The sequence below is a fragment of the Cricetulus griseus genome, chromosome 4 (assembly GCF_003668045.3).
Source record: "Cricetulus griseus strain 17A/GY chromosome 4, alternate assembly CriGri-PICRH-1.0, whole genome shotgun sequence".
NCBI lineage: Eukaryota > Metazoa > Chordata > Mammalia > Rodentia > Cricetidae > Cricetulus > Cricetulus griseus.
In genome coordinates this window covers 81,271,175-81,284,443 of record NC_048597.1, presented here as the reverse complement: position 1 = coordinate 81,284,443, position 13,269 = coordinate 81,271,175, and positions in this window count along the sequence as shown.

Below are 13,269 nucleotides of genomic sequence, written 5' to 3'. Positions count from 1 at the left end.
TGCACACCACATGTCCAGGTTCTCTTGTTGCCTCAGGGCCTTGTGCAGGGGCAGGTGTCTTGGGGAAGTGTCATACTTACATTGCCTGTTTGACACCCCCCACCCAAAATAGTTACATGGGGAAAGTTTTCACTTCTCACACCAGGCTGAGCCAGCTCTCCAGCCACTGTGGGCCCCGTAGCTCCACCCTCAGTCCTGCCCCAATCCACTCTGGCACATCCTTTCTGCCATTCCACTTGGTGTTGGCAGACAGGGTGATTAGCCCTTGTCCCATCCTAGCGCCCACAATGTGGCCCGAGGTGCCACAATGACCCATAATGCTCTTCCCCTCTAGTCTACTTCCTGCAGCCTCGATGGGCACTTCTGCTGCTACAGGAGGGGGCAGGTTGAGTGACCTGACCCCATTCTGCCATCTCTACCTCCAATGGCCTGTCATTTTATCCAGCGGTGAAGATGTCCTTACCTGCTAAACATCACTCTAGTCATGGATGTCAGGAGCTGATAGCACTGGAGGCTCCCGCGTGCCCAGGTCCAGTTCTCTCAGATGGCTGTGGAAGACGGTGACCTCTGAAATTTCATGTTACTCATTAGACATCAGCAAAGTGTCTGTTCTGGAGAGAGGAAATTACATCAATTAGCTTTGTAAAAAAAACCAGCGGCACTCAGGTCATCCCAGCATGAGGGAAGTGAAGTCAGGATGATTAGGAGTTCAAAGTTATCCTTAGCTTCTAATGGAGTTTCAGACTAGCTTGAGTTACATGATAATATCTCAAAACAAAACCAGAAACAAAAGAAACCAAATGTCATGCCAGTGATACGGCTGTGGGTAAAAGTGCTTGACTTCACTGCCTAATGACCCCAGTTCAATCCCCAGATCCCTCCATGAAAGGAAAGAGGTTGTCCTGTGACATGCACCATGGCACATACACAGTACATTGTATTCTTCAAAACTGGCCCTGAAACATTCACTACAGTGTCTTGTAAATATCCAGTAAGTGTTGGCCTTTTAAAAAGTGAGAAACCAACCGGGCATGGTGGCTCACATCTTTAATGCCATTACTCAGGAGGCAGAGGCAGGAAGATTTCTGAGTTCAAAGCCAGCCTGGTCTACAAATCGAGTTCCAAGACAGCTAGGGCTGTTAGACAGAGGAACACACATACACCCTAAAAAACAAGTGAGAAGTCAGGAGGCCATTAACAGAGCTCCAACTCTGACCAGGGAGATAGGCTCAGTGGGGAAAGCTGACCAAGTGCTGAGGACCCAAGTTCAAGCCCAGGAGCACACAGTGGAAGAAGAGAACTGACTCCCACAAGTTGTCTGACCTCTGCACACATGCCCACAAACACAAAATAGGTCAGGTGGTGGTGCACACCTCTTTAACCTCAGCACTCAGGAAGCAGAGGCAGTCAGACTATGAGACCAGCCTGAGTTACACTGTGAGACACTTGACTCAAAACAAAAAGACAAAGCTATCTTGAACTATACAGCAAAACACCTGGGGTCACCTAGAGCTCAGCTCCTGACTTATAACCCAGTGGGAGACACAATAGCTGCAAAAAACATTCTAGAGGCTCCAGACCCAGATTCTGGTCTCAGGGAAGCAGCTGCTTTCAAAAGCCAAAGGGGAGATGTATGGACAAGCATATTTCCCAGAAGGAAACAGCAGTGTGACCAGTGTGACCGAGCAGTAGGTCCCGGCAGTCAGCGGTGATGCTGAGTCCTGGGTCAGCCTGCTACAATGAGAGCCGAGCCACACTGGGATTGGCTGAAGCCCAGTGCAAGGCCCAGGAAAGGCCCAGAGGGTCTTCGGAGAGGTACATGGCTGGCCATAGGAACTTGCCCAGGAGGCAGCAGCTATGAGAGGAAATGGAGGAGCCTCAGGTCTGGGGAAGGGACTTCTGAAGAAAATGGTATGGTTGGGTTAAACACCTAGGCTAAAACCAGTGTGAGCACAGTGACTCTTACCTATGATTCCAGCACTTGAGGCTTGCACCTGGAATTGAAGGCTGGTAGACAGCCAGAGCTGCACAGTTGCACAGTGAAGGCCAGGCCATCCTGGGCTACATAGCTAGACACCCCCCCCCCCCCGTGTCAGCAAAGTAAAGGAAGTAAATAGATACCAAAGGGTGTGAAGAATGGTGAAATCATCAGTATCCTTCAAATGTGTTTTAAAAATTCCCAAACAGGCTGGAGAGATGACTGATAGGATCAGTTCCCAGCACCCAATCAGGTCGCTCACAATCACCTCTAACTCCATCTCCAGGGGATCTGATGGCCTCTTCTGGGCTCTGTGGTCACTAGCACAAACATGGCAGCCAGACAAGCAGATTAGCAGGTGTGTGTGTGTGCGTGTGTACGCACGCACCATGAACACAAGAAAAGGATTTCTGCTAAACAGTCAACTGGAAGCAAATGTCCTGTGAAAAATCAGGCCATCCAAGAGAGTTCAAAGGTCAGCCATGAACACAAAGAGCCAGATGAGCAGCTTCACAGCTGTTTGCAAGGCCTGCTCATTTCCCAGAGACATGTACACACAGTTGAGGACAAAATGCACAGACTGCAGCTAAAACACCAAGGATGTTCAACACACATTGTTGACATTATAGACACTTGGCAGGGAGTCCCCTGACACACATGTCCTAGAGCAGGAAGGGCTCTTGCCACTGTGAGAACCCAGAGCCATCCTGATAGCCCCAACCCTGCCCCATATTCTAGAAACTGAGCTATTGCTCCAAAGACCCTCTCCTCCAAGGATCCTTGCTGGCCCAGAACACCCTGTACCGGCCATGGAAACATCTATACCCAGAAGCTGGGCTCTGTCTGCTGTCCACACAGCCTGGGGCAGAGCTAACTGCCTGTCCTACACATCTGCTTTGTAAAGCCCAGAATCCCAGACAGGCTTTGTTCCCTCCACACTAGAGGAGATGTGACCAATTTTTCTTTCTGCTGTATAGTTCAGATGGTGCCATGGTTCAAGTTCAGACCTTGCTAAACCAATGAACGTCTGAACAAGTAGCTTTCTCTTGATAGGCAGCGTTAGTACTGAATGGGTTACTCTCTAAACTAGTCCATGTAGAGGCTTGATAGAGAGGGCTCGTTGCTTAAGAACACTTGTTGCTTTTGCAGAGGACTTAGGTTCAATTTTGAATGGTTCACAACTGCCTGTAACTCCAGTTCCAGGAGTCCAATGCCACCTTCTGGCCTATGCTGGTACTGCATGCACATGGCATTTACTCATAGACACACATACACATAAAAAAATAATAATCCATATATACAACAATGATTTCTCTTGCAGGGGGCAGGTATGTTTCTCATATAGCTGAGATGGCCTCAAACTTGCTGTTTAGTCAGGTACCTGCCTCCACCTAAGCACTGGGATTACAGGCAAATGCCACCATATATACTGTGGAGGGGGCAGGAGACTGGAAATGGAACCCAGGATTTCATGTGTGCTAGTAAAACCTTCTACAACATACTTAGCCTTAATAATTGCCCCTTGAAAATATCATCTATTTATTTTATGGGTATGACTATTTTGCCTGCAAGTATGAGTGTGCCCTCAGGGATCATAAGATATTGGATCTCTTGGAAATGGAGTTACAATAGTTGTGAGCCATTATGTGGGTGCTGGGAACCAGACCCAGGCCCTCTGCAAGAGCAACAGGTACTCTTAACCTCTGAACCATCTCTCTAGCCCACTAATTATTTCCTTTTAAAATTATTATTATTATTGCTACTATTGTTGTTATTATGTGGATGGGGGCAGAGGGCATATCACAAACCACAGAGTGTACTTGGAGGCCAGAGGACAATTTTTTGCAGTCAGTTCTCTCTTGCACTGGGATTCTGGGAATCAAACTCAGGTCTCCAGGCTTGGGCAGCCAGCACCTTTTCCCACTGAGCCCTCTCTCCAGCCCCTAGTAATTTCTTATATTTGACTATTACCTGACTTTTGTCCTCTCTGGGTTTTACTGGTGCCACTGATAGGGCCATAGCTGTCAGGATATACTGTGAGTTTAAAAATGGGAAACCAGGGCTGGAGAGATGGCTCAGAGGTTAAGAGCACTGACTGCTCTTCCAGAGGTCCTGAGTTCAATTCCCAGCAACCACATGGTGGCTCACAACCATCCGTAATGAGATCTGGTTCCCTCTTCTGGTGTGCAGATATATACGGAAGCAGAATGTTGTATACATAATAAATAAATAAAAATTTAAAAAAATTAAAAAAAAATGGGAAACCATTTCCATCCTCTCTGATTTCTGGTAAGCAGAAATCAGTTCTTTCTCTCAGCCTGGAAATAGCCTTTTCCTGTTTCTCCTAGTGATTTTGATCATTTTCCTCATTTAGTTTAATGTTGGCAGCTAAGTTGTTAGCTAAAGGCTCAAATGGAAACTGAGCAAGTTATAATTCTTTGGGGCTCACTTTACAAATTGGGGCTTTACTTAAGAGGGAATTTTATGAGGTGATTTTTCCCTTTTTCTGCCTAGCAGTATGGGAGACCATGGTGCTGGTCCCTGGTGTCTTAGCCTACAGCTGAACTTTTCAGGTTCCCCATGGTGTGTCTCTATAAGCCCAAGGCTGGACTCTGTCTACTTTTTTTTTTTTAAGGTTGGCTTATTTTTATGTGTGTTGGTATTTTGCTTGCATGTATGTCTGTGGGAGGGTGTCTAGAAAATGGCATCGGCAACATAGTAGATTGCAACAGTTTAGATTCTCAAACAGTTCCAGACAAAAACACAGATGACCAACTAGATCAGACTAAAACAGCTCCCCTGGGCACTCTGGAAACCTGCTGGAGATGTATAGCAATCAAACAAACACAACCAACAAGAACCTAAACTCATTGTAGCAGGAAGGGGCCGGTGGCATGCATCAGCAGATAAAGGCGCTTGCTGCTAAGGCTATAGGAGGATTCTCAGGACCCACTTGGCAGAGAAAATCCTGACTCCCACATGTTGTCCTTTGACCATACACACATGCCTTGGCAAGCACATTCCTCCCTTCAAATAATTGTACAATAAAAAATCGTAGGAAATTGTCTCATTTTTGCATGCCATTGTCCCCAGAACTCCCTGGCCTGGTGTAGATTGCAAAGCTGTGGCCTAGTCCTGGTTCCCTGCTGTGAAATAAGGAAACCAAAGGAAACTAGATATACATCTAACCTGTGTCAGGCCAGCCTGAGGCACAGCTCAGCTGTCGGAAATGAGCAAGCATGGCTTGATGACAACTAGAGAGGAGGGCTGTGAGCTCTCTCTCTCTCTCTCTCTCTCTCTCTCTCTCTCTGTGTGTGTGTGTGTGTGTGTGTGTGTGTGTGTGTTGAAGTACTGATTGAAAAAAATAAGTTAGGCCCTTGGAGAGGCTGATATGATAGGGAAAATATAATATTTAAAAAGCAGTTATAGGGCTGGGAATTGGCTCAGTAAGTAAGAGCACTTGGTGTGCACCCATGGGGACCTGAGTTCAAATCCCCAACACCCTTGTACCCATAACCTCAGTGTGGTGGGAGTTGGAGACAGAAGGATTATTGGGTTTTGCTGGCTTCCAGCCTAGTTCCAAGTTGTAGGAGACCCTGTCTTAAGGTAATAAAAAAAGACTGACAGAGCAGGACACCCAACACCCTCCTGTGGCCTCTGCATACAGGTGCACCTGTGCACATCCCCACCCCAACAAATAAAACGGTGTATAATAAAGAGTGCAACAGAAACAATCCATACACACACGTCAGGGAAGAAGTAGGTTTTCAAGGAAATGGATTTCACACTGTGCATGTTCCATCCTGCCTTGAGATTGGCCACCCTGCTTTGTCCCAGAATCATACTGTCTTAAAGTTGATACAAGCAGAAGTGTCCAGGTTCAAGAGACAAAGGTTTCCCCACCCCCCTCTGACTCACACGGCTGCAGACAAAGGGAGAAATGGCTGCTTTTCCCGGGTCTCACTTTCCAGCAGAGAATCAAGACATACAACAAAACAAGACAATGCAGCTATTTCTAGAATGAAAATATGCTGAGAGACCAGCCCTGAAGAATGATGATGTAGAAATTACTAGAAAAAGACATTAGTCATTCAGTGATGACTGCACTTCAAAAAAGTCACCTTTTTCACAGTGACACATATGTTTTTGAAGATTTACTTTTATTACTTGGAACTGCGTGCACACATGTGTCTGCATGTGGGTTTGTGCGTGTGAACATACAATGCCTCCAAAGGCCTGTGGTGTCAGAACTCCCGAAGCTGGAGTCACAGTGGTTGTGTGTCACTGATATGGTTACTGGCCCTCTCCAACAGGAGTACATACTCTTAACCACTGAGCCAGCACTCTAGCTAAGATACATAAAATTTTATGTCAACTAAAAAATTGTAAAAATAATCTTTACAAACCGTTAAGATGGAGCTGGAGCAATGATTCGGTGGTGAAGAGTTCTTCCCATTGTTGAGAGAAGCCGAGTTCAGATCCCAGTATCCACTTGGTGGCTCATGACCACCTGCAACTCCAGCTCCAGGGGGATGCTCTGCCTTCAGGGCACCTGGGCACACATGCACAGACACATAGTTGAAAGTAAAAAACAAATCTAAAACCAAAAGGTGTTTAAGATGCTCACAGTGCATGTCCGACTGCTGGGAACTGAGCCATAGATTCATGGTGCTCAACTGTAAACTTAAACCACAGAAGGCAGAACCAGTGGGCTCAGGACAGTTACTCTGAAATTATTACAGAGGAGGGTCAAAAGAAAAAAGAATGACCCCCCCACACACACAAAAAAAAAAAAGAGTTCAAGGGATTGAAAGAACACCAGCAAGTGGACTAAATATGCATTATGGGAGCCCCAGAGGAATGAAGGAAGCAAGGTCCCTAACTGCCTTATTTGAGAAGAGTCATGATCAACAAACTCCAAGAAAATTAACCCAAAGAACTCCACACCAAACCACATCATCAGATTGTTGAGGGACAAAGTCAAGGCAGAAGTGTGGATGCTGGAGTGATGGCTTTGCAGTTAAGAGGACCCAAGTTCTGTACTTAGCACCCTCTATTGAGCCACAACTGCCTGTAACTCCAATTCAAGGGGACCTGACATCTGGCATCCCCTGGCAAGCCCTGCATACTTGAAGTGCACAGACAGACAAGTAGGCATGGACACATAAATAAAGATAAAATGAAAAAGCACACATGTTATCATTGTGTAAGTTTCCCCCAAGATTGAAGCATTCCACCCAGAAGGGAAGCTCCTCAAGCAAGAAGGTAAAATACTCAATATTGCTTCAGGAAGTTCCTGAAACTGACTAGCTTCACTAGGCCCCTCTGTGCCAGAATAAACAATAAAAGCTGACTGTCCCTCTGGTATTAAGTGAAACTGAGCTACAAGGACTCTTAGACAATCCAGGCTGCAAAGGAGACTCTTGAGACAAGACCGGCTGCTGGGAAGCAGCAGAAACCAGCTGCTTGGAACAGGTTTAGACCAACTGAATCACTTGGAAAGGATACTCTCCAAATGGTTGAGCCTGCAAGCTGTGCTGTGTGCTCCAGGTTCCCAGCTTTTGTGAGTTGTCACCCATGCTGGGGTGGGCCTTGGTGATACAGCTGTCTTTGAGTCATTTCTGCTCCTGTAACATGTGGCGGTTTGAATAGGAACGCTTGGCGCATAGGAAGTGGCACTATTAGGAGGTGTGGCCTGGTGGAAAGAAGTGTGTCACTGTGGAGGTAGGCTTTGAGGTCTCCTATGTTCAAGCTAGGCCTTATGGGGCTGTCTTCTACTGCCTGTGGATCAAGATGTACAACTCTCAGCTACCTCTCTAGCGCCTTGTCTGCTTGCATGCTTCTTACTATGATAATGGACTAAGCCTCTGAAACTGTAAGCCAGCCCCAATTAAATGTTTTCTTTTTTAAGACTTGCTGTTAAGACGTAATCCCAATAAAACTCACTCTGTGTGTGTGTGTGTGTGTGTGTGTGTGTGTGTGTGTGTGTGTGTGTGTACGTGCGCGCACACCTTGCATCTACCCAGGAAAAGTTTTGCCACACAATAGTTATGTATGTTTGTATATATGTCTATCAAAAGCTGTGAGACAGGTTCTTGCTAGGATGGGTCAGCTGTGAACTCACGGTCCTCCCACTTCTGCTTCCCAGATGTTGTGATAACTAAAGGGCACCACAGGCAAAAGAGAAAACCTTGGAGGCAGATCAAGAGGAAGCTGCCATGTACACGGGATGCTTGATGAGATATGAGCAGTTTCTCAATATGCAGTAGAAATCGGGATTAAAGGTGCTAAACTGTGGCCAACTGAGAACTCTGTATTTAACAAAACTAAGGGAAAACTAAGACATCCCGAGAATAAAACAATGATGAGGGCTTCATGGCCATTGGCTCTACCTTACAAGGAGTCAGACCTTCAGCTTGAGACATGAAACTAGCAGTGGGAGGCTGTGTAAAACTGCACCTCTCCAGTGAGGGCAAGTATGCACTCAAATAAAACCTTCAGGATTATATGAATGCTTTAGTAATGGACCACATTCTTCTACATGACTTGGAAGATAAATGCATTAAAAATAGTAAGTCTATACTATGTGAGTGAATAACATACAAAGATGCAATTTTTAAAAAGAAGGGGTTTGCCAGGCAGTGGTTGCATTTGCCTTTAACCGCAGCACTCAGGAGGCAGAGGTAGGTGGATCTCTGAGTTCAAGGCCAATCTGGTCTACAGAGTGAGTTCCAAGACAGCCAGGGCTACACAGAGAAACCCTGTTTCAAAAAACAAGAAAGGGGGGAAGAAGAGGGACTTATTTTTATTTATACATCTGTGGGGCAGCTTATGGGGCATGGAGAGGTTCTCGAAGTGGGTGGTTGTGAGCTGCCTGCTGACATGGGTGCCAGGAGTGGAACTCTGGTCCTTTTCTAGAGCAGCAGGTGGCCTTAAGCATCTCTCCAGTTCCTCAAAGCTGTAACTTTTGATATTTATAAAATGAGATGGGGTGGACATTTGTAAAGCACAAAGTTCTTGTATGAGATTAAACCTGGCAGATTCAAGTCAGATGGTCCTAGTTTTAGGACATTAAGAGACGTCATATTGACTGGAGAGATGGCCCAGTGGTTAACAGAACTGGCTGCTCTTGCAGAGGACCCAGGTTCAATCCCCCACATGCCAGTTCACAACCATCTGTAGCTCCAGTTCCAGGGGATCTGACACCACCTTCTGGCCTCCAAGGGTACTGCAAGCATGTGGTACACATACATACATGCAGGCAAAACACCCACACACATAAAAGTTTTTAAATGAGGGAAAAAGAGATGTATTTTTAGAGAGTATAAAACTTATGTCGATAGAAATGAGGGACCAAAAAATGTGCCACTACAAAAAACAACCACTGACCCCCACAGAAAGGCAGCAATGAAAGAGACAAGACATGAAGAGGCGCGAGAAATAACAGATGATGACGAACCACAGCATAAAGTCTTTCTTTCTGTTAGCAATTACTTTAAATGTCAATGGGTTAAACCCCTCAGTCAAAAGACAGACTAACAGAATGCTTTAGAAACAAAAACCAACAACCAGGATCCAAATGTGTTCTGTCTAAAAGAAAATCATGTTAGATCCAAGGATGCTCAGGCTGAAATAAGAGGATTCTATTTAGATGGTAAAGCAGTGTGGGGAGAGGGTGCGGAGGGGGAAGGGTACGCCAAGACTAGCAAGAATCAAACATAACATCAGAGCAGTTAACCAGAAGATACTGCTACAAACTCACACTAAATACCATTAATGCTTGCGTAACCATCAGAAGCAAACACGGCAGAGAGAAAGAGAAACAGTTCTGCCACACAAGCTGGAAACCTGTCTTCAGCAGATACAGCAAGGAAAGGAGGTAGAAGGATAGAAGGCCTGCACACTGTATAGGCCAAGTGGGCCTAACACAGAACACTGGCTTTACATAGAAGCAGCACCATGCATTATGTACATACATAATACACACATACATACATGCATGGGCTGGTGAGGTGGTTCGGCACTTCCTGCCAAGTCTGATAACTTGAGTTCCATTCTCAGGCCCCACGTGGTGGAAGGAGGGCCACCTACCTCCTGAAAGCTGTCTTCTGACTTCCATGTGAGCTGCATCCCACCCCACACACACGCTCAAGCCCACCATGTCTCCCAATCATAAGTGGGAAAAGTCTAGAAACCAGCCATAGAAGAAAAACTGAGAAACTCCCAAGTGAAAACTACACGCCAAATGATTAACAGTTTAAATGTGAGAAAATAGAACATGTTTAAATGAATAAAAAGTACAAGAGACCCAGTTTACATACACACAAACATACCATCACTTGACTGCTATTTGCCAAACTCTTAAAAAAAGTCATGGGGAAATGATGTTGGGAAATAATACACACGTGTAAAAGAACTAAGCTGCACACTTACCTTAGGCCAGATACATGTGTTTTAGCTCAAAATGGGCCAAAAATATAAAACACATCAAAATTCTCAGAATGTGGAGGCTGAGGCAGAAGAATTGCTTCAAGTTTAAGGTCAGCTTGCGTGGACACACAGTAAGTTCCAGGCCAGCCTGAGCTAGAGCAAAACCCTGTCTTTTTTTTTTTTTTAATTAAAAATAAATGCTGGGGCTGGAGAGATGGCTCAGTGGTTAAGAGCACTGACTGTTTTTCCAGAGGTCCTGAGTTCAATTCCCAGAAACCACAAGGTGACTCACAACCACCTTAAATGAGATCTGGTGCCCTCTACTGGCATGCGTGCAGGAGACTGTATAGGCTGTATACATAATAAATAAAATCTTAAAAAAAAAATGCTGGGGGTTGGTGGTGGTGCACACCTTTAACCCCAGTACTCAGGAGGCAGAGGCAGGTGGATCTCTGTGAGTTCAAGGCCAGCCTGGTCTATAGAATGAGTTTCAGGACAGCCAGGGCTACACAGAGAAACCTTGTTTCAAAACAAAACAAAATAACCAAAAAAAAAAAAAAAAAAAAAAAAAAAAAAAAAAAAAAAAAACCAACCCAAGACAAATAATATTTTTTTTTTTTTTTTTTGGTTTTTCGAGACAGGGTTTTTCTGTGGTTTTGGAGGCTGTCCTGGTAGACCAGGCTGGTCTGGAACTCAGAGAGATCCACCTGCCTCTGCCTCCCAAGTGCTGGGATTAGTGTACCACCACCGCCCGGCATAATACAGTATTTTTAAGTAATATAAAATTAGGCATACAAAATCATGTACAATGTAAGCATTAGAATAACAAAATAAGTTGTATCATTTGAAAGAGAAAACATAGGTTATCATAAAACAGAACAACTATGTATTAGATCAGCAAAAATGCTGGAATTCCACTTAAGCTGTAACAGGAAATGATAGGTTGCCTGTCATGATGCTTTCTGAGGACAGAGCATAGATTAATGTTCTGAACTTACATTATCTGACACCAAAAATTTGTTCTTACTTAATATATTACAGTGGGTCTCAGTTCAGAGATATACATTTAGGCTATTATGGCAAAACCCTGTCTTAATATCAATCACACCAGGATTGGAGTAGAGCACTTTCCCAGTATGCAGAACACCCTGGGTCTGATTCCTAGAGCATCACGAACAGGCATGGGGACGTATGCATTTGGACAGTGATGCATTGATGTGGGATGCATTGATGTATGCTGCAAATATGTGTTGCTTTTATTGGTTGATAAATAAAGCTGCTTTGGCCAATGGCAAGGCAGGACATAGCTAGGTGGAAAGTCCAAGCAGAAACACAGGGAGAAAGAAGGCAGAGTTGAGAGAGATGCCAGCAGCCACCTACCGGTAAGTCATGGGCCACGTGGTGATACGCAGATTAATAGGAATGGGTTAATTTAAATGTAAGAGCTAGCCAGTAATAAACCTGAACCATTGGCCAAAAAATTACAGTTAATATTAAGCCTCAGACTGATTATTTTATAAGCGGCTACAAACCGGGCAGGGCAACAGAAAAGCTTCCAGCTACAATACATGCATTTGGTCCCAGCACTAGGAAGGTGGAGGTGGATGATCAGAATTTAAGATCATCCTCAGCTATGTAGCAAAACTGAGACCAGCCTGGGCTATATGAGACCCTGTCTTTAAAAAGAAAAGAACTCTTGCCAGGCACTGGTGGCACGTGCCTTTAATCCCAGCACTCAGGAGGCAGAGGCAGGTGGATCTCTGTGAGTTCAAGGCCAGCATGGTCTACAGAATGAGTTACAGGATAGCTAGGGTTGTTACAGAGAGAAACCCTATCTTGAAAACAGAACGAACACTCTTAAAACACACACACTCACACTCTCCCTCTCTCTCTCACACACACACACACAACCCAGGGCTGTTAGAGAGAAATCCTGTCTCAAATACAAAACAGAAAGAAAAAAACTCTTAAATACACACACACACACACACACACACAATTTTAACTTACCTCAAAATGGTGGTCCTCTATAAATGTGACCTCTATAAATGAATGTCTGCCTTTCAACAGGCAGCCTTGAGCACAACTCCACACTTCACTACCACACTGGGCTGAGAACATCTTGACGCGTGTCACCGTGGTCTCCTGTTGTGTGCCCTGTCTTTCCTGGTCTGGAACACAGATACTGGGTCTTCACTGGGAAGGCCCCTTCGGATCCTGGCCATGACTGTAAGGTTGGTTGTTACCAACAGGGGGCAGAGGCAATTCCAAAGGGATGGCATGGGTGAGCCTGGCAAGGACCCTTAGCCTCTCCCTCACCAGCAGCACTGATTCTAGACTGGTTTTGGCAGGGTGAGAATAAGGGCTGCTTCCTACGCAAGCCTGGTGCAACATGATGACCTTAATGCCACCATATGCCATCAACTCCTGCTATTCCAGCATCTAAGATACTTTCTCACCAAAGGAGCAGTTCTCCGAGAACTGAGAAACACAGCTAGCCATAAAGAACCAGCAGGAATGTCAGTCAGATGGATACCATGCCGCCCTCTGCTTCCATCAGTCTGTAATCCAGGGTGCGGCTCAGTGGGATGGGGTTCAGCTGGTTCAAGTACACTCCCACTTGTTCTAGGATTGGCTCTGGGACCTTGGAAGGGCTCCTTGCCCTCTCTGCACAGGCAAATCCTTTCCTGTAATGTGTAGAGCCATCCCTCTCTTCCACTGAGGGCCCATATAGCCCAAGGACTGGGGATTGGTAAGGATACTGGGTCAGCCAGTCACAGAGGAGCTTGTAGCCAGGTCACGTTCCTGCCATATGCTGGGGTGTACAGCTACCAGGCTTTGTTCCTCAGTCTTGACTTCTC